This window comes from Hemitrygon akajei, chromosome 12 (assembly GCF_048418815.1).
Source record: "Hemitrygon akajei chromosome 12, sHemAka1.3, whole genome shotgun sequence".
NCBI classification, from domain to species: domain Eukaryota; kingdom Metazoa; phylum Chordata; class Chondrichthyes; order Myliobatiformes; family Dasyatidae; genus Hemitrygon; species Hemitrygon akajei.
Window position 1 is genome coordinate 64,431,097 of NC_133135.1, and position 13,121 is coordinate 64,444,217.

The following is a 13,121-nucleotide window of genomic DNA, read 5'->3' on the forward strand; positions in this document are numbered from 1 at the left end:
TATTGTTGGAGAGATCATTCAGTGAGTTGACCAGTGTTGGTTCATCAGGCTTCGGGAAAAATAGGCTTGGGTGAGGCAAGTATCTGGAAAGTTTCTTCTTCGTCATTCTTCCTGTTAGTACATAGTTAGTGCAATGAGAGTGACCGCAGACCTCCAGCCGCCCACATCTGCACCAGGAGCACCGAGCGGCAACTCCTTAGAAAGGGTGTTTAAAAAAAACTGTAGCTGTAGCTCGATGACCCATAGCTTCTATAAGCAGCTGAGGAGGAGGCAGTTAGAAGCTACAGGGAGGTAATCATCCCCAAGATGCAGAAGGGAGGTACCTGGGTGACTTTCAGGAGAGAGAAAGGAAATGGACAGCCAGTGCAGAGTACCCCTGTGACCATTCCCCTCAAAAATCAGTATACCACTTTGGATATGGTTGGAGGTGGTCAACTGAGCAGGGGTCTCTGGCAATAGCTCCGGCATCATGACTCAAATGGGAAGGGCGGAGAAGAGAAATGCAATAGTGACAGGGGATTCCTTAGTTGGAGGAGCAGACACAAGATTCTGTGGACACGATAGAGACACCCGGATGGTATGTTGCCTCCTAGGTGCCAGGGTCAGGGACGTCTGAAATCAGCTCCACAGCATTCTAAAGGGGGAAGGTGCACTGACAGACGTCTTGTTACATATTGGCACCAATGACATAGGTAGGAAAAGGGAGAAGGTCCTGAAGAAAGAATTTTGGGAGCTGGATAGAAAGTGAAAAGCAGAACCTCCAGGGTAGTAATCTCTGAATTACTGCCTGTGCCATGCGCCAGTGAGAGCAAGAACAGGATGATTTGGCAGATAAATGCATAGCTAAGGAACTGGTGCGGGGGAGGGTTTCAGATTTCTGGATCACTGGGATCTCTTCTGGGAAAGCCGTGACCTGTACAAAAAGGTGTGGGTTATGTCTGACTTGAACGATATCAGTATCCTTGTGGAAAAGTTTGATAGAACTGTTGGAGAGGTTTTAAACTAATTTGGTGCGGGTGGGAGTGAGAAACCGCGTGATAGGGCTGAGGATGGAGTAGGGAACAAAATCAATGGGTGATGAAAACAGGAATAAGGTGTTGTATTTGAATGTATGCAGCACACAAAATAAGGTAGATATTCTTGTCACACAGTTACACGTTGTGGGCATCAGAGTTGTGGCTGAAAAGATTATAATTGGGAGCTTAACATCCAAGAATACACATTGTATTGAAAGAACAGCAGGCAGGTGGACCTGTTGGTAAAAAAAATTAAATCAAATCCTCAGAAAGAGCTGACATAGGATCGGAGATGTACAATTATTGAGGGCAGAGTTAAGGACCTGCAAGGGTAAAATAACACTGATGGGAGTTACATACAGGGTGTGGGCTCCAAATTACAAAATGAGATACAAAATACATCAAGAGGGCAATGGAGGATGGTCATGGAAGATTTCAATATAAAGGTAGATTGGGAAAAATCAGGTTTGTGCTAATTTTTGATCCCAAAAGAGAGAATTTGTAGAACGCATATCAAATAGCTTTTAAGACCAGCTTGTGGTTGAGTTCAATTGAGGATTAGTTATTCTGGGTTAAGTGTTGTGTTGTGAACTGGATATGATTAGGGAGCTTAAGGTAAATGAACCCTTAGGAGACAGTGATCATAATATGATAGAATTCACCCTGAAATTTAAGAAGGAGAAGTTTGAGTCAAATGTATCAGTATTACAGTGAAATAAAGAGAATTACAGAGGCATGAGAGAGGAGCTGAACAAAACTGATTGGAAGGGGAGACTTGCAGGGATGATGGCAGAGCAGCAGTGGCTGGAATTTCTGGGAGCAATTTGAAACGCGCAGAATAGATATATCCCAAAGAAGTAGTAGTATTCTAAAGGCAAGATGGCACAACCATGCTGGCAAGGGAAGTCAAAGCCAACATAAAAGCCAAAGAGAGGGTATGTAATAGAGCAAAAATTAGTAGGAAGTTAGAGGATTGGGAGCTTTTAAAAACCAACAGAAGATAATTAAAGATAAAAGCCATAATGAGCAAAAACATGAAATATGAAGGTAAGCTAGCCAATATACCAAAGAATACCAAAAGTTTTTTCAGATACATGAAGAGTAAAAGAGATGCGGGAGTAGATATTGGACCACTGAAAAATTATGCTGGAAAGGTAGTAACGGGGGACAAGGAAATGGCAGATGAACTAAGTAAATAATTTGCATCTGCCTTCACTGTAGAAAACACTAGCAGCATGACGGAAGTTCGAGAGTGTCAGGGAGAAGGTACTTGGAAACCCAAAAGGTCTGCAGGTAGATAAGTCACCTGGACCTGATGGACTATACACAGGGGCTATTAAAGAGGTAGCTCAAGAGATTGTGCAGGCATTAGTAATGATTTTTCCAAGAATCACTAGATTCTGGCATTGCTCCAGAGGACTAGAAAATTATAAATGTCACTCCACTCTCAAGGGAGGGAAGGAGGCAGAAGAAAGGGAATTATAAGCCAGTTGGTCTGACTTCAGCCGTTGGGAAGATGTTGGAAACAACTGTTAAAGATGAGGTTTCAGGGAACTCAGAGGCACATGACAAAATAGGGTAAAGTCCACATTGTTTACTTAAGAGAAAACTTTGCCAGAAATCTGTTGGAATTCTTTGAGAAATGACAAGCAGGATAGACAAATGAGAATCAGAAGATGTTGTGTATTTGGATTTTCAAAAGGCCTTCAACGAGGTGTCACACATTTGCCTGCTTAGCAAGATAAGAGCCCACAGTATTACAGGAAAGATACTAGCACGGATAGAGCTTTGACTGATTGGCAGGAGGCAAACAATGGGAATAAATTGAGCCTTTTCTGATTGGCTGTTGGTGACTAATGGTGTTCCATAGGGATCGGTGTTATGTTATATATCAATGATCTGGATGACACAACTGACAGCTTTGTGGACAAGTTTGCAGATGCTAAGAAGATGGGTGGAGGGGCAGTAGTGTTAAGGAAGCAGGGAGTCTGCAGAAGGGCTCAGACATTAGGAGAATGGGCAAGAAATGGCAGATGGAATACAGTGCTGGCAAGAGCGTGGTCATGCACTTTGGTAGAGGGAATAAAAGCATAGACTACTTTCTAAACAACAAGAAAATTCAAAACTTGGAGGTGCAAAGGTCTTGGGAGTACTTGGGCAGGATTCCCCCAAGGTTAATTTACATGTTGAGTCAGTGGTAAGGAAGGTATATGTAATTTTAGCATTCATTTGAAGAGGACTAGAATATAAAAGCAAGTCTGTAATGTTGAGGCTTTATAAAGCACTGGTGAGGCCTCACTTGGAGTATTGAGAGTAGTTTTGGGCCCCTTATCTAAGAAAAGATGTGTTGACATTGGAGAGGGTTCAATTTCACTCCGGTGTCTTGTATCACCATATACTTCCTAGAGATTCATTTTCTTTCAGACATTCACAGGAAAAAATATTAATGAAGAAACTTCATACAAAGACTGACAAGCAATCCATGTTGAAAAGACAACTCATGCAAATAAAAATAAATGAATAAGTAAATAATTAAAGCTGAGAACACAAGTTGTGGAGTCCTTGAAAGCAAGTCCACAGGTTGTGGTATCAGTTCAGATTTGAGATGGGTACCACATTACGGAGCCCGACGGCTCCTGTACCTCGTGACAGAGGGGAGCAGCAGGAAGAAAGCATGGCTTGGACGGTGGGGGTCCTTGATGATGGACGCTGCTTTCTTATGGCACACCCTCCTCGATGGCCCAATAGCGGGGAGGGATTTTCCTGTGATATCTGGGCTGCATCCACCACATTCTGTGGACTGTTCTGTTCTTGGGCATTTGTGTTTCCACACCAGGCTGTATTGCACCCAGTCGGAACACTCTCCACTGTGCAACTGCAGAAGTTAGTCAAAGTTTGAAAAGATTTTGTTGATCTTATTTTATTTTAGGGATACGACACAGTAGCAGGCCTTTCTGGCCTAACAAACTCACGCCACCCAATTACATCCATCTGGCCAATTATCCTACTAACCGTACATTTCTGGATTGTGGGAAGAAACCGCAATTGCCCAGAGGAAATCCACACCGTCACAGCGAGAATGTACAAACTCCTTGCAGGCAGCAGAGGAAATTGAACCCAGGTCACTGGCATTACAATAGCATTGCACTAGACACTATGCCACTGTGTCTCCCCTTCAACATGCTGAATCCACACAAACCTCTAAGAAAAGAGAAGTGCTGTCATGCCTTCTTTGTGAAGACACTTAGGTGCTGGTCCCAAATCTTCTGATATGATAGGGATTTCAAGTTACTGATGCTCTCCACCTCCGACCCCCTAATGAGGGTTAACTCATGAGCCTCTGGCCTGGCGCATCTACTTCTCAACAGTATTTCACATAGTAGATTGTAACTAATTGTTGCTTGCCCACCTAAAAGAATACAGCTGCACTGACTGACAGTAATTACAGAAAATACACGCTGCTCTCACAAAACAACAGAATTCATCTATTTCACTTGTATATTGATTCATGAAAGGGAAAATAATTAAGACAGCAGCCACATGTTCAGAAATTTGGAAACCATTCCAAATGATAAATATTAGACAACTCCAGACATTAAAAAAATAATCTTCACAATGCTGCAAGACATTTGTTTTACAGTTATTTTCTTTGGAGTATGAAATTTTCAACAGCCACGAAAATATTTTTCAGATTCTCCCAATCTTCGGCCTTTCTTATTGAAACTGTCTAATTGATGTTTTGCAGCACTGATTACAGGGGTCAGCTGAGGTGAAAACATTTTTAATTTTCTACAGACTTTTCCACAAGCACATTTATCATTATCAACTAGCCATCTGACCTTTTAACTTTCTCCTGAATGGAGAGACTCACTACATCATGTTTCACACTAATCAGGAAATTGAAGTGCTCATGTTTGCAATTTTATTAGGTACTTTTACTGAATAAAGGTTTTCTGAGACCTGAGAGAAATTTGTCAGTAGAATGATTGAATTAGTCTCATGCAGAGAAAGCACAGCCTGGTGTGTACAACACCTCATGTGTGGGTCAGTATGAAGGGGGAAAGAAAACAGCTTTATACCTTCCATATCCAATTTGATCTCTACATGGTCAGATTTCAGGAAAAAATAAAAGGTGGGAATCACTTTTATTCTCTCTACCATTCATTGGAGAGTTCTTTTCCCACCTCATATCCTAAAACAGGGGTTCCCAATATTGGTCCATGGCATTAAAAACCAAATTGGGAACCCCTGCCCTAAAACTTCATTTTTAAATGACTGAATGGTTCACAAGCCTTCACTACCTAGCTGTGGGATTTTAAATCCTGTCTTCCTAGTGGAAATCAAGTAAGTTTAAATACCATGAGTGTCATGAGGATCTAGAAAGTGTTTAAACATTGACTAAGACAAGCAATTGCACCTAAAAGTGACATGCACATAAAAATCTGGTGTGAAGGAAACCCTCAGGCAAGAAAGCAGAAAAAATTCTTTAACAGTGCAAGAAATGTGTTATGAGTTCCTCCAGGGAATGCCACTACCCCTGTTTCTCCTTTAGTAAGTGGTCACAGTTGCACCTAATGATATCCCAAATCTCCCCTGCCAATCCCAAACCTCGTCTTGGTAAAAACATTAACATGTTTCTGACAAGATGCTTCTACCTAACATTTTGGAAGGCAGCCAATGTGATACAAAAAGGGAAACAAAGTACCTCAGGAGGGATTGCATCAGGAAGGTCCTACATTGTTCCCTCTCCTTCCACACCCAGTTAAAATGATTCACGATCTTCATAAATGCTCCTTCACATATCAGACTTTATATGGATGGCAAAATACAACTTCAAACCAATAATCAGTAGAATAGGGATTTCATTCATGATTTGAACAATTATGACTGTCTTCAACATGCCAAATACAAAGCAGAACAGCTAAATAAACAGAATTAAACCAAACCAGGAGAATATAGAACAGTACAGGAACAAGTCCTTCAACACAAGACATCTGTGACAAGCATGATGCCAAATTAAACTAAATCTCTTCTGCCTGCAGATGATCCATATCCCCCCCATTCCCTGTGTATTTGTCTGTTTACCTTAAAACCTGTTAAAATGTCACTATTGCATCTGCTTCCACCACTAGGCTTGGCAGCCCCTTACCACTCTCTGAAAACTTACTCCACACATCTCCCTTAAATTTTCCAACTCTCACCTTAAATGCACATCCTCCACATTTGACATTTCTACCCAGGAATAAGATTCTGGCTCTATCCTATCTATACCTCTTATCATTTAATTTAAAACAAGGAGGATGTACCGATTCCTCGTTTTCTTTGACACTCAAGAGAAAACAAGTTTATCCAATTTCACTTTATAGCTTGTTACGAACCCCGTAACTGGGTGTCTTACCAGCAAAGATAGAAGTGTCCGTTGGAGTCTGGTGGTACTATTTTCAACAGTGTTTATTAGTAAAAATATACAAATCAATATCAATGCGAATATACAGATAATACACGTTAGCAATACTAAACCTAAAAATGCGGGTATAATAATAATCAATAATAAAACAAGCTCTATCGTCGTCTAGGGGATAATGAATTGTCAGATGGAAATATAAAGTTCAGTTCAGTTCATGCAGGCTGCGGTAGTTGTCGGTCAATGTGTTGCAATTGTTGGAGAGAGAGAGAGAGACTAGAGAAAGAGAGCGCGCAAACAGTAACAGCTATGGTCTTTGCCAACCTTCCTTTATGATTTCGATCCGTCGATGTGTCGTTGTTGCGGCCATTCAAGTGTGACCCCTCCGTCCTTTAGCTAGACCGTTCTTCCGTGGTGGACTCGTCACCCAGGCAAGGGTGGACACAAATACAAGCCCCCACTGGTCTCGCTATAAACACTGTGAATTAAAATTTACCGACCCTTCGTTCGGTCTCCGATGTCCCACACTGTCTCGGGGTTTCTGCTGCTCACTAGCGTTTCTCCTGGTACGTCTGAGGGGTGTTACCCCAGACCTTACTTTTATCCCCACTCACGGGGTCTCAGGTGTCAATCAGGTTGGGATGATGTAACCCATCAAACCAGCCCACTCTGGTTGCCCCCTGAGGGGTTTCAATGAATAGAACAGTACCAAGTAAACAATCCTTCTCCAAAAGACAATAGCAGTAAACAATGTTCCCGCTCCTCTTTTGTTAGTAGGAGCCATTCCACCATGGGGTACCTTTTAGCTGTGTCTCTCTCTCACTAACTTTCATGAGCTGTTATCAATAACAACTGCCCTGGCAGATTTCCTTTGTCTCTCTTACTTCCTTGGTAGCAGTTTCAAAACAGTAGCGATTTGCGATTCTCCAAAGGGGGGGGGGGGGCGGCGGCATGGGCGACTCTGCATCCTTCTGCCCATCAGAGTTGTTCATCCTTCGTAACAAGCTCATCCCCTCTAACTGAGGCAGCATCCTGGTAAACCTCTCTTGTACCACATACAAAGCTTCCAGATCACTCCTGTAATAGGACAACCAGAAATGCACACAATACTCCAAGTGTGGCTGAACTAAATTTTAATGGACTTGCTGATTCTTACACTCAGTACCCCGACCATTAAGGTAAGACCATGTCATAGAAGCAGAATTAGGCCTTTTGGCCCATAGAGTCTGCTCTGCCATTCAATCATGGCTGATCCTTTTATCTCCCCCCATCCTCCTCAGCCCCACTCTCCTGCCTTCTCCCCATAACCTTTGATGCCATGTCCAATCAAGAACGTATCAAGCTCTGCCTTAAATACACTTAACAACCTGGCTTCCACAATTCCACAAATGAACCACCCTCTTGCTAAAGAAATTTCTCTGCATCCCTTTTTAAAATGGATGCCCCTCTATCCCAAAGCTGTGCCCACTTGTCCTGGACTCCCCCATCATTTCCACATCTACTCTGTCTAGCATGGCTATGCCTTCTTTACCACCCCATCTCCTTGTGTTTTATTTTATTTAGCAATACCACACTGTAGGTTCTTTTGGCCCTTTGAGCCATGCCACCCCTGACTAACCTGATTAACCCTAGCCTAATCACGAGACAATTTACAACGAATAATTAACCTACCCAATAGGTTTTTGGGCTGTGGGAGGAAACTGGCGCACTTGGGGAAGACTCACACATTTCTCAGGGAGAATGTACAGACTCCTTACAGGTGGCAACGGAATTGAACTCCGAAACACCCTGAGCTGTAATAGTGTTGCGCTAACCGCTACGCTACCATGGTGTCCCATCTTGTTGTGTTAGTATTCATGTCAGTCACAGTGTTGGACTTCGATTCCTCTGAATATCAATGCTGTCCGGAATCCTAACATTAACTGTATATTTTCCCCTTGTACCTGACCTGAGTGCAACACCTCCCATTTGCTCAGATTAAATTCCATCTGCTCTTTCTCAGCACATGTCCGTAACTGATCCAAACTAAACACGAACCGGACGTGTTCGGCACAACTTTGTGGGCCGGAGGGCCTGTATTGTGCTGTGGGTTTTCTATTTCTCTATGATCTATAATCATGTGGTAACCTTTGAAACCTTCTTCACTGCCCACATCTCCACCAATCTTTGAGTCATCTGCAAACATTAATCATTCCAGCAACATTTTCTTCAAGATCATTCATATCTATCACAAGCAACAAAGGGTGCCAGTACTGAACCTAGCAGAACACAACTGGTCACTGATCTCCAGCCACAATAACACACTACACTTCCACCATCACCTTGTCAATGATGAGCAAGCCGATTCCAAATCTAAATGACCAAGTCATTGTAGGTCTATTGCATCTTAATCTCCTGGGTCAACCATGGGGGGTCCTTGTCAAATGCCTATTTGGATTTTAATCCAGCTTTTTATGCATGCTTACAAAAAATAAATTATATTCTGTTAATATTTTTGAAACAATGACATAATTTTGGAAACACTGCAGCAAATGATGGTTCATCTTCCATGTGCTTTGCAAGCTAAAGGGTAACCAAGGAGCAGTTTCATACTATTTGCTCTCTTATTTTCTTTTTATGTTCCTTTCATGAAGTTCCTATTGAATCCCTCCAGTTACCAAATTGTCCCAATGACCATTTCATTTTAAAAATCACATTTCAATTACTAAGCTATGAACGGAAAACATTCCATTTTATTCATTTATGTAGTTATATGGAGTAATATTAGTTATATGGAGTTATATTAGAGCTTGGTAAAAAGGCTCCAATTCAGTGTCCATATCAGCCATCAATCATCCATCTTTCTATCTCACATCCCCATTAAACCATCCCCCCCCCACCCCAGGCTGCACATGGCACAATTCCCCACCCCTTTCAACACATACACATCTTTTGTCACCCTCTGACACTTAGGACTGCTCACAGTAGCCAAATAACTCGCCAACTAGCATATCTTTGGGATGTGGGAGGAAACTCACCATTGTTATACCACTGACTGTGTAAGTCTTACCCTGGGGTTTGACTTCATAAAATTCAATGCTTCCACTTGGCTAAACTGAACACCATGTGCCATTCCTTGACCTACTTGCTCAGCTAGACACGATCTGCTTGTAATTTTTGATATCCTCATTCACAGTCTAGCATACCATTTATCTTAATGTCATCTACAAGCTTACTAGCCATGTCTTGCACATTCTCATCCCAATCATTTCTACAAATTGTGAGCACAGTGCTGTTCCTTATAGCCTCACCACTAATCTCCAAGAGTGGGAAGAGAAAGTATATATTTGTGATGAGTATTTGGATTGAATAGCTTTGAATCAAATGTACTGAGATAATGAACAGCTTTTGTTTCATGTGCCATCCAGACAGATCACTGCATACAGAATTACATCAAGGTAGTAACAAGAAAATAATGTATTTTAGTTTCTGTATTTCTAATACCTCTCTCCTCTTTCTTCATCTCTCCGTCACTATCTCTGGAGACCGACTCTACTGCTATCATTTATAAACCTACTGACTCTCACAGATATCTTGAATATACCTATTCCCGCCCTGTCACTTGTAAAACAATGCCATTCCTTTTTCTCAGTTCCTCTGTCTCCACCGCAACTTTTCTCAGGATGAGGCATTCCTTTCCAGAACATCTCACCTGGAATAATTGTTTGGGACCTTGAATTGTGGTGAGGAAAGAGGTGAATGGGCAGGTCTTCAAAGAATGCGGTTTCCTTTCTTTACCACTGATGCTGCCTTCACCAGTGTCTCCTCAATATCTCAGACATCTGCCCTCACACGATCTTCCTATCGGCTTAACAGGGATAAATTCCAAGTTTATTGTCAACTGCCTGTACATATATTCAACAAAATGAAACAACATTCCTGTGCACAGAGCACAATGCACCACAAATAGGCTCATAAAATATAATTCAAAATGTATGTGAAATGCACAACATAGGTAAACAATAAACAGCACAGTCAGCAGCTTGCTGTCCTAAATACGAGAGTTCAGTGTGGCAGGGTATTCATTAGACTCACAGCCTGGGGGAAGAAGCTGTTCCTCTTGTCCTTATCCATTACCCCACGAGCCTTTGCATCCAGCACATCATTCTCCGCGACATCCACCACCTTCAACAGGATCCTGTCATCAAAGACATCTTCAACTCCCCCAGCTCAGCTTTCCCCAGGGATCACCCACTCTCTCCGTGATTCCTTTTATCCACTTGTCACTCACCACTGATCTTCCTCGTGGCACTTATTCCTGCCAGTGTCACAAGTTCTAAACCTGCCCATTCACCTCCTCTCTCACCACCACTCAGGGCCCCAGACAATCCTTCCAGGTGAGGCAACACTTTATCTGCAAGTCTGTTGGGGTGATTACTGCATCCAGTGTCCTGGTGTGGCCTCTCTACACCAGTAAAACCAACATAGACTGGGGACCCTCTTTGTTGAGCACCATCACTCCGTATGCAACTGGAGGGATGGGGGACGGGAGGAGGGGGGGGTGATTTCCCAGTGGCCAACTATTTCAATTCCACTCCTCATTCCCACATGTCAATGTATGGTCTCTTCTACTACCACAAAGAGGCCACTCTCAGGTTGGAGGAGTAACACCTCTGCCATTCAGTCGTGGCTGATGCACTTTCCCTCTCAACCCACTCTTCTGCCTTCTTCCTGTAAGCTTTCACACCCTGAATGATCAAGAGCCAATGAACTTGGTCTCCACAGCTGCCTGGTGGCAGCTTCATCACCCTCTGGCACAAGGAATTCACCCTCATCTCCAGTCTAAATGGATGTCCCTCTATTCTGAGGCTCTGCTCTTTGGTTCTAGATTTCCTCCCACTATAGGAAACATGCTGCCCACATCCACTCTATCCAGTCCTTTCAGCATTTGATGTTTCAATGAGATCCCCTTCATTCTTCTAAATTCCAGCAAGTACAGGCCCAGAGCCATCAAACACTCCTCACACGATAATCCTTTCATTCCTGGAATCATTCTCATGGACCTCCTCTGGACCCCCTCCAGTGTCAGCACATCCTTTCTTAGATAAGGGGCCCAAAACTGCTCACAATACTTCCACAATCTGCCCAAGTCCTTCTGTTGATTCCCTGCTTCTTCAACACTACAAGCTCCTTTACCCATCTTCATATCATTGGTCACAAAGCCATCCAAATCATAGGCATACAATGAAAAAAAATCGGTTCCAACACAGACCCTTGCATAATATTACTAGTCACCAGTACCCAACCAGACAATGTTCCCTTTATTCCCACTCTTTGCCTCCTGCTAATCAGTCAATCCTTTATCCATGCTGGCATCTTTCCTGTAACATCACAGGCTCTTACCTTGTTAAGCAGCCTCATATGCAGCGCCTTGTCAAAGGCCTTCTGAAAATCCAAGTACACAACATCTACCCTGCTTGTTATTTCCTCAAAGAATTCTAACAGACTTGTCAGGCCTCCAAATACCCAAAAAACATGCTCTACAAATCTCTGGTGAGACCGCACTTAGGGTATTGTGTTCAATTCTGGTCACCTCATTATAGGAAGGATGTGGAAGCTATGGAGAGGGTGCAGAGGAGATTTACCAGGATGTTGCCTGGTTTGGAGAACAAGTCATATGAAGCAAGGTTAGCAGAGCTAGGACTTTTCTCTTAGGAAAGTAGAAGAATGAGAGGGGACTTGATAGAGGCCTACAAGATTATGAGAGGCATAGACAGGGTGGATAGTCAGTACCTGTATCCCAGGGCACCAATAGCAAACACCAGAGGGCATATGTACAAAATTAAGGGAGGGAAGTTTAGGGGAGACAACAGGGGTAAGTTTTTTTTTTACACACAGAGGGTTGTGAGTGCCTGGAATGACTTGCCAGGGATGGTGGTGGAGGCTAAAACATTAGGGGTATTTAAGAGCCTCTTGGACAGTGTTACGAATGTGCCACAGCTCTGAGGGGCCGAAGGGTGCGGGGTAGCCCCCTCCTTTGTGAGAATTGCAAGATCACTATTAAGTCAGTTCAGGAGACCCAGGAAATTAGAGAAAGACATGCAGAATCCACAAAGAATTGGAATGTGTCTTGGCCTCCGAAAGGCGGACCCATTGATACCGGCTATTGTCTCTTGGAGACGGACTTGTGTATTGCATCCTGTACTATGCATCGAAGCCCCAGGCAATGAACCGAGGGGGAGGTTGGTGGAGGGATTGCTTCATCCCAACCTGATTGACACCTGAGACCCTGTGAGTCAGGATAAAAAGAGAGTCTGTGGGAACAGCCCCTCAGACGCACCAGAAGAAACGCTAGCGATCCCGTAATAGCAAAAACCAGTGGAAGACCACGTGCGTCCGTTTCCATTTGCCCCAGAATCGGTGGTCTTTACCACGGAAGAACGGTTTTTAGCTAACAACGGGGAAATCAACTCCCAACGACTCTCGAAGGATTGACATCATAAAAGGAATGGGCAAGTTTTAACCCGTCTTTCTCTCCAACCAAAGAGCTGCAGCTGGAATGAACTAAAGTGACTTTTATATTTCCATCGGACAATACATTATCCCCTAGACAACGATAGAGCTATTTCTTATTGATTATTATTATACCCACGCTTTTAGATTTAGTATTGACGACGTATATTATCTGTATGATTGCATTGATATTATTTTTGTGTATTTTT

The 13,121-nt window shown here is 42.9% G+C and overlaps 1 protein-coding gene across 1 annotated transcript in view; it reads right to left on the minus strand.

The window, feature by feature from the left end:
• Positions 1-13,121, minus strand: part of hmcn1 (hemicentin 1) — a 489,515-nt gene that overhangs the window by 414,962 nt on the left and 61,432 nt on the right. The gene's annotated exons all lie outside the window — the stretch shown is intronic.